General features: G+C 51.0%; 1 protein-coding gene and 1 long non-coding RNA gene across 2 annotated transcripts in view; both read left to right on the top strand.

Annotated features, from left to right (window-relative positions):
- LOC112643047 (nitric oxide synthase 1 adaptor protein) overlaps positions 1-16,041 on the top strand; it is a 275,681-nt gene that overhangs the window by 156,533 nt on the left and 103,107 nt on the right.
- Positions 9,063-9,724, top strand: LOC125754526 (uncharacterized). The gene is made up of 2 exons (XR_007409035.1): positions 9,063-9,214; positions 9,317-9,724. It is a non-coding gene; the product is annotated as an uncharacterized LOC125754526 (long non-coding RNA).

Below are 16,041 nucleotides of genomic sequence, written 5' to 3'. Positions count from 1 at the left end.
CTTTGGTGCCTGTCACTGAAGGGGTTTGTTTGCTGTTCCAGTGGTCAGTTTCTTTGAGGATTAGAAAAATAAACACGTATGCATCTGCACATATATACGTACAGGTTTGTATTCTGGGAGCCCAGGTGCTGGACTCCGAGCTTTAAGGATGCAAGAAGACACCTGATGTGACCATTGCCCTCAAGAAGCCTGGATATGTATCTAGAGGAGTCACACGTGACTGGCTAAGACAGATGGACCGCTGTGAAGGATGAAGATGATGCAGGGCTGGTGGTGGTGGGGGGATCCCTGTAGGAAAGCCGCGTGGAAGCAGGGTGACAATACAGAGGAATGAATCCTACAACCCAATGACAGTAACTTAGAGAGCTATCCACTTTTACATGGCTTTTACGTTTACCTGGTTTTAGTCTCAGAATAGCTGCAGGACGTAGAAAGACCACCCTATTGCTGACACTTGGAGACACCAATACAGAGGGAAGGCAGTTTGCCTCAGTAGCATGGAGCCAGAGCTCTGACCAGGCTTCCCAGGCTTCCTGGTTCTGCTCCCACCACCAGGCTTCGTGTCTTCCTCCCACGTTCACTCCTCTCCCTGCCGCCTTAGAGACCCATTGAGATCCGCGCCTTAACTGCCCAGGTTAGACTGTTTTACTGCCTTCCTGTGTCTCCTGTTTAATAAGCTACAACTATTGCCAACTTATTGAATGCAGGGCCCCACTGATTTCTGGGATTGGCTGAGAAGTTCCGGTGGCACTGAATGGCGTGCGCGCGTGTGTGTGTGTGTGTGTGTGTGTGTGTGTGTGTGTGTGTGAGAGAGAGAGAGACTGTGTGTCTCACACCTCCTCACCTGGCATGTGGCTCAGGAGTCTCATCTTCTGGTTCTGTGGGCAGCAGCTGGGGCAGCACCCTTATCCGGTGCTTTCTGAACCATTCAGGGAAATATTAGGTAACACATTCTGTCCCCCCCCCTGGACAGACTCCTCCGGGCCCTTGATAGCTCTTTGCTGTTTCATAGGGTGGCATTTGCAGAGGTCCATAAGCCACCTGGGTGGAAGGCCCTTACAGCAGAGTGCACTTCTCAACTGGAGCCTGATTGGAAAGATCCCTGACCTGGGTTTGAGAGGAGAGGGTGAGCTTGGAAGGAAACATCTGAACTGAGACTTGAAAGATGGCGAGGAATTAGCCAAGGGGAGCAGAGAGGAGGTAGGAAAGAACATTCTAGGCAGAGTCCTAGTTGCCAACACTGGGATAGTGGCTCAGCATGTGCCAGGGGCTGGTCTGAGTCCTCTAAGTTAATCCCCGTAAGAGGAAGTTGCATATGGAACAGCACAGAAGTGCAAGAAAACACGGAACTCTTTTTGGACTCTGGAGGGTGTTCATTATGGGCAGAGCATGGAGTGGAGAGGGAAAGGGGATCCGTGAGGGGCGGGGCCGGTGACTGTAGCTAATTACACCTGCTGTATGCTAGCTGACCTGAGTGCACAGCGCGCACGGACACGTTTCACCCTTAACGCGACTGTAGGGTATTATTTTTTTAAAGATTTTCTTTTTTTTTAATTCATGAGAGAGAGAGGGAGAGGGAGAGAAGCAGAGACACAGGCAGAGGGAGAAGCAGGCTCCATGCTGGGAGCCCGACGTGGGACTTGATCCCGGGACTCCAGGATCACGCCCTGGGCCAAAGGCAGCGCTAAACCGCTGAGCCACCCAGGGCTCCCTGTAGGGTATTATCTTATCCTCCTCTTGAAGATGCCAATGAGAGCCCAAGGAGGATTGAGTGACCCGCCCCAGGCTGGCCTGCAGAAGGGGAGAGAGATTCGCACTAAGGCACCAGGTTCTGATCCGCACACCGCCTGTCCGGGAGGAGCGTGAGACGGAGACAGGCTGCCAAGGGGAGGGAGAGCCAGCCACACAGGGTGACGGATCTCTGCGAGGGCCGGAGGGGTGGCGGTCCACCAAGCTCTGTGGACACGGACGGGCCACCTGGTGCCATCGCCAGTCTTGTATACTAAGGGGGAAATGAAAATCCTTCCTCATACATGACCTCAGTTATTCCTGGCCACAGTCCCATGGTGGTTGGATGTGGTGCCCCCACTGTGCAGTGGAGGAGGAAAAAGGAGTCTCAAGGAAAGTAACTTGACTTTAAAAACACAAAACACACACAAAAAACAGATCCTCCCTCTGGAAGCTCATTTGTTGTTTTGTTCATTCACTCATCGCCTATTTATTGAACTATCTCCTAAAAGCCGACCCTCCGCTCTCCCTGATGGGTGATACGTGAGGCATGTTCCCTGACCCCCTAGGTAGACGGGGACCTTCAAAGTCAAGCCGGCCAGTGTGGGGGTTTAAAAACCTGTCTGCAAAATCTTTGACACTTCTGTCATCGAGGGAGCTGGGGTGGGACTACCCCCTCCCAGGTTTGGGGCTGACCTCAGGGTCTCCGGGTGGCCCGCAGAGTGCAGTACAAGTGCTGGACCTCTGAGGCCGCACGGCTCTCCCTCCCTCGGAGGGGACCCAGCTGCCAAGGGGTCCGCTCACCTGACCCGGGGGCCAGCACCGCCTGCCGCCTTGTGAGCGAGCCCGCCCTCTCGCGTGCCCGGCCCTGCCCCGTCGGGCCTCTCGGTGGCCGCGAATCCCGAGCGCCGGTGGCCCCCCAGCCTCTCTCACATTCCCGACCCGTGGACGTCTGAGCAAAATAAAAAGGTGATTATGATATTAGAGACGTTGGGATTCGTTGTATGGCCGTCAGCCTCCAGGCACCGAGGGGACACAGGGCCCACGGCCTGGGCTTGGAAGCTGGCTCCACAGCGACTGTCCCAACTCCAGCTCTCGCTCTGCTTCTGCTAATTGGCCCTTGGGAAGCGGGGGTGGGCAAAGGTAGAAGAGAAAGAGCAAAATGAGCAATTTAATGAAGACCTGATCTTACACGCTCCCCTACTCCACGCACACGCACACGCACCCACACACGCAGCAGGCAGTGCGGGAGCCTGATTAACAAGGAGTCCCCGGCGTCACTAATGGAACCTACTGTTCTGTCTTTAAGCTGGTAATGGATGCTGCTCTCTGCCTTAGGCCCACGCCCCGCTCCAGCTGCCCGCAGATGTGTCTGGGGGCCGAGGGGAGCGTGAGCGTGCCGCTCGGAGGCCCAGCACGCTGGCCTCATGGGAAGCACACGAGTGGGCGATGGGGCGGCCCAGCCTGAGAATGTTCCTGTCCGAGGCCAAGGCGTTCGCTTCCTGCCTCCTGGGTCTCCCTCCCGCTGCCCGTGGGAGGCCTGCCTTCCTCTGCCCGGGAGCAAAGCGGGGAGGAGGGTTGGTGGCGGTGAGCGATGCGACCCACGGTCGCTGTCGCCCCCCGGGAAGGGGGGGGGTCACCGCGTCCTTATTGTTGCAGCAAAGGCAGCGTTCTCTGCCAGCAGGCCTGCTCGTGTCCTCTTGCTCCGTCGGTGCCAGCGGAGGTCCCAGTGCTTTCAGCAGAAGTTCCTGTGGGCGGTTCGGGGGGTTATTCCTGAGACGCAGGGTGCTCCTGGTGAGCACGTTCCTGATTTTTAGTCCGTTTGCAATGAAGGAACCGTACCCCGGGCTGCCCGAGACGTGCGCTGCGTGCACATCCTTGCAGAGACCCCACAGGGGCAATTTTCAATCTCATTGAACCTACAGAACAGCTGTTGTAAGAGCTGGTGTAGGATCCGCGCCCGCCCCAGGGCGCCGTGACAGGACCTGATCCACGGCAGCGCTGGTACAGCCCAGGCCGATGGGGGGAGGCTCAGGGTCCTTTAGGAGGTGACCGCGCCTCCTGCCACGGCCCTGTCTGGATTTTCAGAGACGCTACGTCATTGACACCATCCCCGTCTGGAGCTGGAGACCGACTCTGCTAGGCGTATCGGCCTGGAAGGTTCTCAGCTGCTCTGCCGTGAGAGACACCCTTGCCCTTAGCCGAGCTCATGTTGATAGTTGGGGCTGAGCCAGCAGGTGGAGTTGGAGGGCGGATGGGGGGGCCCAGGATGGGGGCAAGTTCTCTCTAGGGAGCATCTGGTGGCAAGGCCCTGGCAGCCCGAGCCGTCTGCGCCATCTCTGTCGAGGCAGGGGCCCTGCTGAGGTCGGCAGTTGATCTCCCCCCTTTTCTGGTATAGTAGACACACGATGTCCTGCGAGTCTCGGGTGTACAACGGGGCGATCTGACGACTGCGTTACTCAACGCTATGGCGGGACCGTTGACCGTGTTCCCAGCCTTTCACCCTTGACCCTTCTGTTCCCCGACTGGAAACCACCTCCTACTCCCTTCACCCATTTTGCTCATCCCCCCCCCCAACTCCCCTCCCCCCATGACAACCGCAAGCTGGCCCCATCCTCCTCCACCAGACACGTTCTCAGAGATGGTTCCCTCACACCAACCTTTGTCGCCATCTCGTCAAACTAGAAGTATTGAAAACTGAAGGACAGTTTCGTGGCTGCTCCAAGCTCTGTCTAGTTTTGAGTAAACAGCCACAGGGTTGTGTCTCTTTGCAGCTGGAGGAGAACTGAAAGGTCATGTAGGTTAGCCCTTGCGTTTTGCAGATGAGGAATTTGGGGCTTTGAGAGGTTAGTTGCTTTGCCTGAAGATCTACAACTAGTTAGCGACGGAGCTAAGAGAATCCCTTCAGGTTTCCTGCTCTTAAATCAGTGTTGCCCTCGCACTATATTGCTTTACCTAAAAGCAGCACCTGCAAGAGGACCTAAAGCAGGGTTTCCACCTAATTCTTTGTCGTGGGCGCTGACCTGTGCTTTGTGGGTGTTTAGCAGCATCTCTGGCCTCTACCTACAGGTGTCAGAACAGCTCTTTCCCCACCCGGTTGTGAGAAGCAAAAATGTCTCTAGACTTGGCCAAAATTTCTGTGGGGGGGTTGAGATGTTCCCTCCTGAGAACGTCTTAAAGTTAGTATATCTTTTAAGGACTTATTTATTTATGAGAGAGAAAGAGCGTGCGCTCGGTGAGGGCAGGGAGAGAGAATCTCAAGCAGGCTTCACACTCCATGCAGAGCCTGATGCAGGGCTTGATCCCATGACCCCGAGATCACAACCTGAGCCGAAATCAAGGGCTGGACACTTAACTTATTCCAGCCACCCAGGGGCCCCAAAGTCCATGTATTTTTAAAGACCCATACTTATGTAAACTCTTTCTCGAAGTGTGTGAGGTCTAAGCAGACCGGAGCACAGTCAGGGATTGGAGAAGACCTGCCACTTCCTGGTGAACTGTGGCTAGACGGGACGCTGGGGGCTTAGAAGCCTGCATTGCCTGTTCCCTCTCTGAAATGTTTAGATGGTTACGGTACCAGAGTGGGGGAGGAGAGTCTGGTGGGGTGAGGGAACGGTTAGGGGAAATCAGTAGGATAGTTGGTCTGTAAGGGAAGCACTTGCTAGAGACAGACATTCTTGTGTAAAGGCCGTATCCAAAATGCGGAAAGGACTCAAGATTCACCCGTAGCCAAACAACCCATTTGCAAAGATGGGGAAAACATCTGAATAGATGCTAAACCAGAGAAGATACACAGCTGACAAGACCATGACAAGATGCTCAGCATCCGTAGTCGTTAGGAAAGTGCAGGTTAAAACAAAATAATAGGCTGACCCTAAGCGGGGCTAAAATCGAAAGAACGTGACCCTCTCAAGTGTTGGTGAGGATGTCGCAGTCCTGGAACTCGCACACACTGCTGGGAGGAGGGGCGGCCTGGAAGAAGGTGTAGCCACTTTGGCAAATGGTGGGGCTGTTCCTTAAAATGTTCGACACACATATTCGTGGCCTACCACGTGGGCCAGCCTTTCCACCTCTAGGTATTTGTTTCCCCGAGAGAAATGCAAGTGTGTGTCCGTGCGTGTTCATGGCAGCTTTAGCTGTAGTGGCCCAAACTGGAAACAACCCAGATGTCCATCAGCCATTGCTTTTTAGACATTGCTTTGTGAGTGAGACCTTTTCATATCCTGCCAACTAATCAAGTTTAGTCGAGAAATGGGTCAGACTGAGAACATCTGTTTGGGCTCATATGCTGACTTTTTGAGTGTGTCAGAGTGTCATTTAGAACCAGTCAAGTGACACTTCTGTTCTGTTTGGCAGTAGAATTGGTCATTTTTTCTCCTGTAGGTCCCGGGTGGGCTATTTTAATGTGCTGCTAGGTGATGATGGGTTCTTTACATTTCAAGGTTTAAAGATCACAGCTAGCTTCAAAAACTAGCTCCATTAAAGCATTCTGTTGATACCAACATTAACACATTCAGGGGGTAAAGATGTTCTTGGTCACTATGACCCCTCTTAAAGATGGCTGGCCAGATGCCCTTGTGGCTAGAATTCCTCCCAAAGAGTCAAGAGCTGGGAGCCAAGAAAAGAAATGGTTTCAGGGAAGGGTAGAGTGATCATTCCTGCCCCAGAAATAGCCAGCGTTTCAGTGATGTGTGTGGGTGGTTTGAGACTTGCTTTAGAATCTCTTTTATTTTTTGAGTTCCTGATAGGTGTTGGGCATTGAGATCCACACAGGAAGTAAGCCATAGTCCCCTCTTGTCTTTAAAGATGTTACGGTCCAGTCAAGAGAAAGAGAAAGCAATGCCCGAGGGCAGTCCGGAATGATGGATGCTATGGTGGACACGGGCATTTGGAGTGAAGTGGGAGTTGATTAGGAGATGCTTTAGCTTCCTCCTAGGTACCTTAACTTGGTGCTGGGTGTTCGAGCATGAGGGCCAAAAGACGCAGTTCTTGCTGTCAGAGATGTTAGTCGAGCTGAGATAGAGTTAGTCTGCATGGGTTTAGGATGGCCATGTGTTGATAATGGTGTAATGGGTTGGAAGCAGTTCTGTAATGAGTGTCAAGAGAAGTCGATTCTGGCCCCGGGATCTGCTCCTATGTGGCTCTTGACCCTGGGACAAGTCCCTTACTGGCTTTCTTAGCCTCAGTCTTTCTAAGTCTAGAAGGAGAAGCCAGGATAACCGTGTATGATAGGTCAGGTACATTCCAGCGCTCTCCATGCGGTAGTGTGTCAAGGGGAGATCTGGGGAGAGCTTGACCAGTTTGTTCTCCTTAGAGAGATCAGCCTCGGTGAAGCTGTTGTTGAGGAGCAATGCAACCATCATCAAGTTGGGCAAACTGTGGGAGTCGGGGATTTTTAAAGCTCCGGAAGTCATTTTGTGGGAATCCTAATTAAAGTTAAAGCCAAGTGTAAGTCTTACCTGCTGGCACCAAGGGCATTAGTCCCTTTGGCCTCTGTCCTTCAGTGACCCCTGTTGATTCTGTGGTCTTGACTTGGTGCGGGGTTCCTGATTGTTATCAAGAGGGACCTAAGCACAAGATCTAGAACACCTAGCATGTCCTGGTGACCTCCCTCCTAGCATGTAGGATTAGCCAGTGCCAGCAGGCCATGATTGGAAAGGCATTTGCTCCTCTTGCCTCTTTCTTTGTTAACCCCTCCTGTCTGATGATACATCGGGACGTGTGCTCCTGATCTAAGAGTATCCCAACAATGCACAGCAGTGTTATTTGAAAGAAAAACATAAATAAGGAAGTTGTACAGAATTGGAGGAACTGAATTGTGTGTTCTTTTTCTCTGCCCCATCCGGTGCACCTGAATGCCTCCTTTGACTTGTGGAGCTCCCTTCCTGGAGCAGATCTGGAGGACTGTGGGTCCACCTGGCAGCTCAGCAAGTGCTTGTTGGATGGATTTCCAACGTGGTGTTGTCTTCCTAAAGGATCTGAGAGACATGAAGACTTTCTGGATTGCGATAGCTGCAGTGTATTGTTTCTACTCTCTATTTCTGGACTCTAGATCTTTCCTAACTTCCATTCGCTACCCTAAATTCAGTGTATCAGGTTTGACAATGTGCCTGCCAGATTCATTCTTTGGTTTTCCCCAAACAGTATCTGGTGGCCATCCTTGCTCCTCCGAGAGTTCCTCCTCTAACTTCAACATCCTATTTCCAATTGAAATTTGACTTCCCAAGACTACTTTGGGGGAAAAGCCAGGTCTAATTGTCAGACTTGATGCCTCCATATGGTCTTATTAGAAAATAGTCAGAAGGCTGGGTAAGAAAATAACCAGAAAGCTGTGTGGGGACTTACCCTGTTTTGTCACCTGTAATTTTTAGTGTCAGAGTAATTGGCTAGGTAACCAGGTATTTTCTAAACAAAAAGTTGGATTACATAGAAAGAGTTATAACAGTCCTGTCTGGAGTAATTGAAGTTAAGAGCCTATTGGTATTGTGGGTGTGACCAACACCATGGTGCTTGACACACAAGAGGACGGTTCCTTGATAAGGTTTTATACTGTATGAAGTAGACTGGCAGTTACTGTCTCCGTGGGATAAAACCAGTAATTGAGACCCAGCAGGTAAAGTGCCCAAGGTCATGCATATAATAAGGGATGAGACTGACCTTAAATTCTGATCTTCAGACGCCATGCCAAGTCTGTCTCCCATGACCCGTATGCATTTCTAAATGTTTATTTTTAATGGACCTTTTCTAATTTACCCACAAGCTGCTCTCATTCGATTGAAAAGAAGTTAACACTTTATTGGTGGTGGGTATTAAGAGATAGGAGCAACAAAAGTCTGAGGGCATATTCTAATATGCCCCTCTTTTACCTGAAAAAAAAAAAAAAACATTTTGGCAGGAAAGAGAGGAAAAAGTAGACAGCTTACATCCATTTCCTTATGGCCCTACAGCTTCTGGGGTCATGCCGCGGACCGTGCTGATGACCCATACACCCGAGTGTTTTCTGTGGAGAGCCTAGACGACAGGACCCAACAGATGGGTGGAGGTCATTTTCATGTGCCATGATACTCACCCCCGACCCCAACACAAATAACATCACACCGTAAACACTTATGTCCCAGATTCATTTCCTTTGGACACTGGAGGTTTTGTTACTTATACCATAGAAGTCTTTAGGGGGACCCTTCCCAATATGTGTTTTCATCTTGACTTAAATCCAAGCCTTCTTGTTTCCTTCTCCATCAAACCACACCCCCCCCTTGCCTTTCTGTCAAGGGGTGATGGACAATAGATGGTAGCAACAGTTGCTATGGTAACAGCATCTGAGTCATCTCCTTGGAAACCTGCATAAAGGCCTTCCATCTCCAGACCAGCTCTGTGCAACTTGGAAGGCCTTTGTTCCCGTGAATGTATCAGCATGGGGGAGCAAGCTCTCCCGGGCTCTGGCCACTGCAATTTCCTTTGGTTCCTGGTGCCCATGGCAGTTTGGGTATAGAGTTGGATTCAAGTAAATGTGGGGGTCGGTGGGCCGTGGGGTGCTTTTCTCAGCCTAGCCCATGTCCAGAATGCATTGTCTTTGGTCCAACACCAGATGCCCAGCAGATTTAGGCAGTAGACCTCTTGCCTTTTAAAACCCGGATGACTCAACCAAGTCTCCCACCGTGACCAGCAATGGATCAGAATAAAGCAGTACTGCTTCTGAACACAGATGAGCTGGATATTTTGGCATGATCATGAAGAGAATCCTGAAATAGGGCACCATGGGATAGCTTGTAAGAGCCCCTCTCCTTATGGTGTCCTTCAAATGCAGCAATTTTGTTACTTAAATGAAAGCAGAATGGTTTCCAGCAGCTAAGAGGATTAATTCTCTTGTCATCATCCACACCAAGTATCCATCACAAACGCTTCCATTGTGCCTCTTGTTTTGTAGATCATTTTCACATTCAGGAGCTCAATTAATCATTTATTCAATTGTCAACATGTGTTAATTTGAAACTTCCTACGTGTCCGCATGTGCTGTTGGGCGTTTGGGGCACCAACTGTGAGGGTTTTTAAAAAGTGCACCGTCCCTGCCCCGATGAAGTTGACAGATCAGAGGATCAAGGGCCAATCAGGTCATCACACGTGTGTGAACATTCAGCCAAGCTCCACTAAAGCAGCAGCTCCGTGGTGGGATTCATGTGCAGGATGGAGGGACTGAACCCTTTGGAAACCTCTTTCTAGAAGAAGTGATGGTCATGCTGACCCCTGCTCGGCAGAGCCCTTTGCAGATGACGAAGTGGAGATTTGCAGGGCGGAGCGCCTTCCCCATGGTCACGCCAGCTGCTGACAGGCGGTTCCGGGGGCCCAGGCTCTATCTCTTCCCTCCTACCGACCCTCAGAGCACAGCTTAGGGTCAGTCTGAGGCCAGACAGCCAAGGTGTTCTCCTGCTTTCTCCCAGGTTCTGCCCAGCTTCCAGGCCTGAGCCCTCTGCCCGTTTCCCCAGGGGGACAGATCTAGTTTTCTCTTTCCAAGGACCTTGTCCTCCAGCCTGTTAATTGCTGAAGGCAGCTTGCCTGGCTCTGTTGACCCTTAAATGCAGGACTCAGTCTCAAAGTTGTAAGCCTCCTCCCAGCCCCCCAGAAACAAGTTAAGGGTAGATTGAGATAGAATACCCACTGGTGGAGCATGGATGGGCCTTGAGACGGCGTGTCTGCCAACCCTGAGGAGCAAAGCAGCCGCGCTGGGCAGCTCCATCTCATTGACACCGTGGGCTCTTCTGACGTCCCTGGGATTCCCTCTGCCTTGTGGGAGGGCAGGATATACGTGCTGTCTCCTCCTTGGCGGAGTGGGGTGTCGTCTGCCGTCCTTGGGAAAAAGGGGGTGATGCAGGTGAAATGGAACCCCCCTGGGAGGGGGGGTCGATGCCCATGCAGAATGTCCAGATTCAGACTTCTACATGCTTGTCACGTTTTCTTTAATTTTTTTTTTTAAGATTTAAAAAAAAAAATTATTCACAAGAGACGGGGGGGGGGGGTGCAGAGACGCAGGCAGAGGGAGAAGCATGCTGCCTGCGGGGAGCCCGCTGCAGGATTCCATCCCAGGACCCCGGGATCATGTCATGAGCCGAAGGCAGACGCTCAACCGCTGAGCCACCCAGGTGCCTCTCACGTGCCCTTCTTAGTGCCCATCACCCAGTTACCCCATCCCCACACCCCTCTTCCCTCCAGCGACCCTCGCTTTGTTTCCTATGGTTAAGAGTCCCTTACGATTTGTCTTTCTTAAATTCCACATACGGGTGAGATCAGATGATAATTGTCTTTCTCTGACTGACTTATTTCGCTCAGTGTAATACCCTCCGGTTCCATCCACGTCATTGCAAATGGCAAGATTTCATTTTTCTGATGGCTGAGTAATATTTCCTTGTGTATATATATCTCGCCTCTTTTTTATCTGTCGATGGACATCTGGGCTCTTTCCATGGTTTAGCTACTGTGGACATTGCTGCTATGAACACTGGGGTGCGGGTGCCCCTTCGAGTCACTACATTTGTATCTTTGGGGTCAGTACCTAGTAGTGTAATTGCTGGGTCATAGGGTAGCTCTATTTTTAACTTTTTGAGGAGCCTCCCTACTGTTTTCCAGAGCGGCTGCACCAGCTTGCGTCCCCACCAGCAGCGTGAGAGGGTTGCCCTTTCTCCACATCCTCGCCAACATCTGTTGTTTCCTGACTTGTTAATTTTAGCCATTGTGACCCGTGTGAGGTGGTGTCTCATTGTGGTTTTGATCTGTATTTCACTGATGCTGAGTGATGTCGAGCATTTGTTCATGTGTCTGTTGGCCATGTTCAGGTCGTCTTTGGAGAAATGTCTGTTCGTGTCTTCTGGCCATTTCTTGATTATATCATTTGTTATTTAGGTGTCAAGTTTGATAAATTCTTTTTAAATCTTGGATACTAGCCCTTTCTCAGAACAGTTTAAAAATAAGTGACAGTTTAGGCATGTCCCTCAATCCTGGATTCCTAGCTATAAAGGTGTTATCCTTGTGTTTTTAATGCTGAGATCTGAGCAAACGTAGCCATCTTTGTGGATGACATTTTGTGAGAAAGTTCGGTTTTTCAACCATGAACAAACTACTCTTTTTAAAGAATAAATATGTTCATTTTTATCTTGCAAGCCAAGTTTTTAATAAGTGTTTCTGCTGACACAGATAAGCAGTTGAAGATGGATCTTTTTTTTAAATGCACAAATTTAGAAACTAAGCAGGCAGGTCTTATAAGGGGATCATTCCTGTCTCAGGGAGATCATGTTCCATCCTACAGAGGCTCCTTTGAGGTCAGAGAGGAAAAGGGGAAGGTAAAGATTCCCAGATTCTGGAGCTGTGTGATTTGGGGCAACTTGGCTCTCCCGTCTCTAAAATGCGTACTAAACCATTTTTGTCTAATGAGATACCTGTGTCACTGCCTCTACATAGTTTTAAGTCAAGATCTCCTAGAGTTGGGATTTCTGGTGATGCGGATGCGGAGTGGCTTTAGTAGGTGACCTGCTGTCATGTGTATGAATGGGCAAACATTAAAGCTGCTGCGCCCCGCTCCCCACCGCACGCCACGCTGGCTCCCACAGTGTTTATAATTTTGTTTTTGTCTTTTTTCTTAAGATTTTATTTATTTATTCATGAGACACAGAGAGAGGGAAGCAGAGATACAGGCAGAGGGAGAAGCAGGCTCCATGCAGGGAGCCCGACGTGGGACTCGATCCTGGGTCTCCAGGATCACGCCCCGGGCTGAAGGCAGATGCTCAACTGCTGAGCCACCCAGGCGTCCTGAGTGTTTATAATTTTGAAGCCCATCTGACTGTTCAAGCTGATGGAGTCCTCTCATTAACATTTCACAGTGTAGAGAAACCACCCTGGGCCTCCTTGCTGTGTGTTGGACCTTGAAAGAGGAAGCGTGCGGCTTGTTCCTGAGGTTTGCAGACGAGAACATAGTTGAAGGCTCTCAGAACCGGGCAGAGGCTGATGGCTTTGAAGTCGGCTCTGGGGCAGTGGGCACACCCAAGCAGGGGCTATCCGGGGGCCTGGTGTGTGACTCAGAGCCTGAGAAGCTTCCACCCGGGGGGCTCCACCCCGACCTTGCTGGCTAGGATGAGGCAAATACATGTTGGTCCTTTTACAGCCAGGAGCGGGAAGCCCAGAGATGCCCCATGAGCGTGTTTTGTGGTGGGTGGCCTGTCACGAGAGGCTGGGATCGGTGTGTGGTTACAGGGACAAGGGACGTGAGCATAGTATGTTCTGAACGACCAACTGCTGCCGTACTTTCTAGCAATGCACAGTTTGCAGAGAGTCACTGGAGACCCCTGTAAGCTGGGGACCAGGCGGGGCATTCTGTCCACATGGTCCGTGGCGTGGGTGGGGGTGTCCTCCTTCTCTAGAAAGGGAAACTGAGCCAGAGCTCCAGCTCTCGTAGCTCGTAGATGTCCCATCTGGAATTTAGATCCAGATCTTTTCCTTTTTTTTTTTTTTTTGATCCAGATCTTTTCCAACGCCAATCTTCTTTCTACTGTTCCTGCTCCCTCCCCAAGGAGGCTCCGGGAGGGCCACTTAAGTTCAGACAGTCTATGATGCCACCAGAATGCTTTCCTTGCAGAGGCCCTTTAAAAAGCCTTTAGAGCTCCAGGAATAGGACAGACTGAAAGTGCTCATCAGTTAAACACATTTACATGTCCCTGGGGGCTGTGGAATCAGGAGGGTTAATTAGCATCTGTCAGGCTGTTCTCCAGTAACTGGAAGGCGCTCCAGATGACCTTGAAGAGCATTTTATTTTTTTTTGAGATGGCTTCCAGGGTTGGTATTATAGATTGGTCACTCCCTGCCACCCCCACCCCCTGGCCGAACCCCCACCTCCCCGGGAGCTGGAGCTTTTACAACGGTTTGTCCTCTGGAAGCAGGATCTGCATCTTTGCTGTGCTTGCCTGTTCCAGCTGGTCCTGGCCCCGTCCAAGTCAGCACCCCAGAGCCGTCCCCAAACTGTTCTCTCTCCTCCCTCTCGTGCTGAGAAGACCCAGGTGGCTGGCCTAAGAGACATATTTCAGATGGGAGTTGTTTGTGGATGAAGATTATTTTTTTCTTTTTTAAACAGGGTAGATCACAAAGTGCTGTGAGCTAGCCGCGTGTTTCTAATTTCCTCTTTCCGTGACCTTCCACTGCTGCGGGTCAGGGGCTGAGCAGGGTGGCCGTCCAGCCCAGGTGAGAGCTGTAATCACGGCCGTAGCATGAACAGGTCGCATGGATCCTTTGGGGAATGACACCTGCAGCCTCGTGCACTCGATGCATGACTCTTGACCCGCACGCAAGAGAAACATTGAAAAACCACCTGTGCCCGTTGATTATTTTCTGTGTGAGCAAGCTCGCCTTTGCTCTCACGGTAGGAATACGGTAAATGAGGATTGGATAAGTTGGAAGAGAGAGGAGACTGGGGAAATAGCATCCAGCAGAGACGTAGTCCGGCCCTAGACCGCGCCTGGCACCGAGGCAGAGGGCTGGTGGTGCGGCTCCTCTGCCTTCTGATGCGTCGGCCAATATCCCGGCAGCCGCCTTCCTCACTTTGGCTTCTAGGCTGAACTTGGTCTTCCAGTGCATTTTGCTCCCCTTCCAAAAAGTCTGTATTTATTTTTTAAGAGAGGGAGGCGGGGAGGGGTAGAGGCAGAGGGAGGATCTCCAGCAGTTTCCACACCCAGCGTGGAGCCCGACACGGGACTCGATCCCACGACCCTGAGAGCTTGACCTGAGCCAAAGTCAAGAGTCGGGCGCTTGACCAACTACGCCACCCAGGCGCCCAGTCTTTATCATATTCTAACTCCTGTGAGTCCCTGGGATTCTCGGCTGTTGGCCAGACAGCTACCCTGGCGTGGACACTTCAACGTCTTATTTCCTTTCCGACCCGACTCTGTACATATGGTGCCGGCGCGCCCGCTTTGCTCCCCTTACTGCACCTGCTTTCTCCTTCGCCTCCCTGCTTTCTTTCCTCCTAACACCACACACACACAATGTGTGGCCTGTTACATGGAGTGACGATGTCTTTTAAGAAGGGAGTGGTGGCCGATGCAAGAGTCCTTTCTCATGGAGCCTTCGAGTCCTGCATGCATTTGGTCGGAGCTGGGGGTTTTGGCTATTTTACCCCAACAGCTAGAGCTGGATGCCTACAGTCCTCCCGAATGTGCCCCAAATTCAGGAAACCGCTTGTTTTAGATGATGTCTTAATGATTCTAGGCCTGTGATTTAACACTTCCTCAGCACCTTCAACTTCTAGAGCGTTCTTCTCTTCCTTCAGATTATTCTAGGTAACTTTTGTTGGGGCCTTTCCCAGGGGTTAGTCGGAAAGCTTGGGTGTTAGAGGGGAATGGACAACCCTCCATGGGAGATGGAGGCACAGATGGGGGTCGGGTGGGGTATCAAAGATGATAAACCCTTAGCTTATTGCATAGCTTCCCACGTTCAGGCTTCGAGTCTGTGACCGATGCCACAGAACCTTCTGGTTGGAGGAGTATTTAAAAAGAGACCTCTGGCCAGAACTTGCCAAAAGCCAAGGGGTGTTGACACATTGAGGGGGACAGGGGAGGCCGATGGGTCTCTGTCCACATGGGTCTGTGATTGTTCAAATAAGTGCTGCTGGAGAGGGCTCACGGGCAGTAAGAGAACCAGGTTCAAATCTGGTACACACGTTAAAACCATCCAAGGCAACGTCGCCTGTGGTGGTAGTGGGGTAAGGGCAGCAGCAGAGGGGAGGTGACCATCGGCTTGTGTAGAGTCCTGAGGCCCAGATTGCCGTCTTCGGGTTGCAGCCCCTTGGTTGCTGGGTCTGATGTAGCCATTTAGCTCTTCAGATTTTCTCTACTGGCCATAGAGGTTTCTTTTTTTATCCAGGTTTCAGAGAAGACATTTCTCCCTTGAAACAACTCCACTAACTAAATGTGCCAGATTTACTGCTTTGTTTTGCTTACTTTTTGAAAGTAAGCTCCACGCCCAGTGTCCCAACTCACAACCCCCAGGGTTAAGAGTCGCATGCCCTCTGCCACCCGGCTTTGTTTTGGTTGTTTAAAAAATTGGCCATGAACTGTCCACTGGCTAAATCGTGAGCCTCCTTTCTTTTTTTTTTTTTTTAATTTTTTTTTTTTTTTGTGAGCCTCCTTTCTAAGCATGTTCTGACAGGTGTGGCTGGTCGTTCTGTGCCATCGGTATTTTTGTATGCGACTTCCTGCGTGTGAGTTTCAGGGAAGGAAAGGATGGCCCCAGACAAGCCCGCCACTAGGATAAATAAATGAGTCTCTGTGGGGTTTATTG

Source organism: Canis lupus, chromosome 38 (assembly GCF_003254725.2).
Source record: "Canis lupus dingo isolate Sandy chromosome 38, ASM325472v2, whole genome shotgun sequence".
Taxonomy (NCBI): Eukaryota; Metazoa; Chordata; class Mammalia; order Carnivora; family Canidae; genus Canis; species Canis lupus.
Note: the sequence above shows the minus strand (reverse complement) of the source record. Positions and strands in the feature narration are given on the sequence as shown.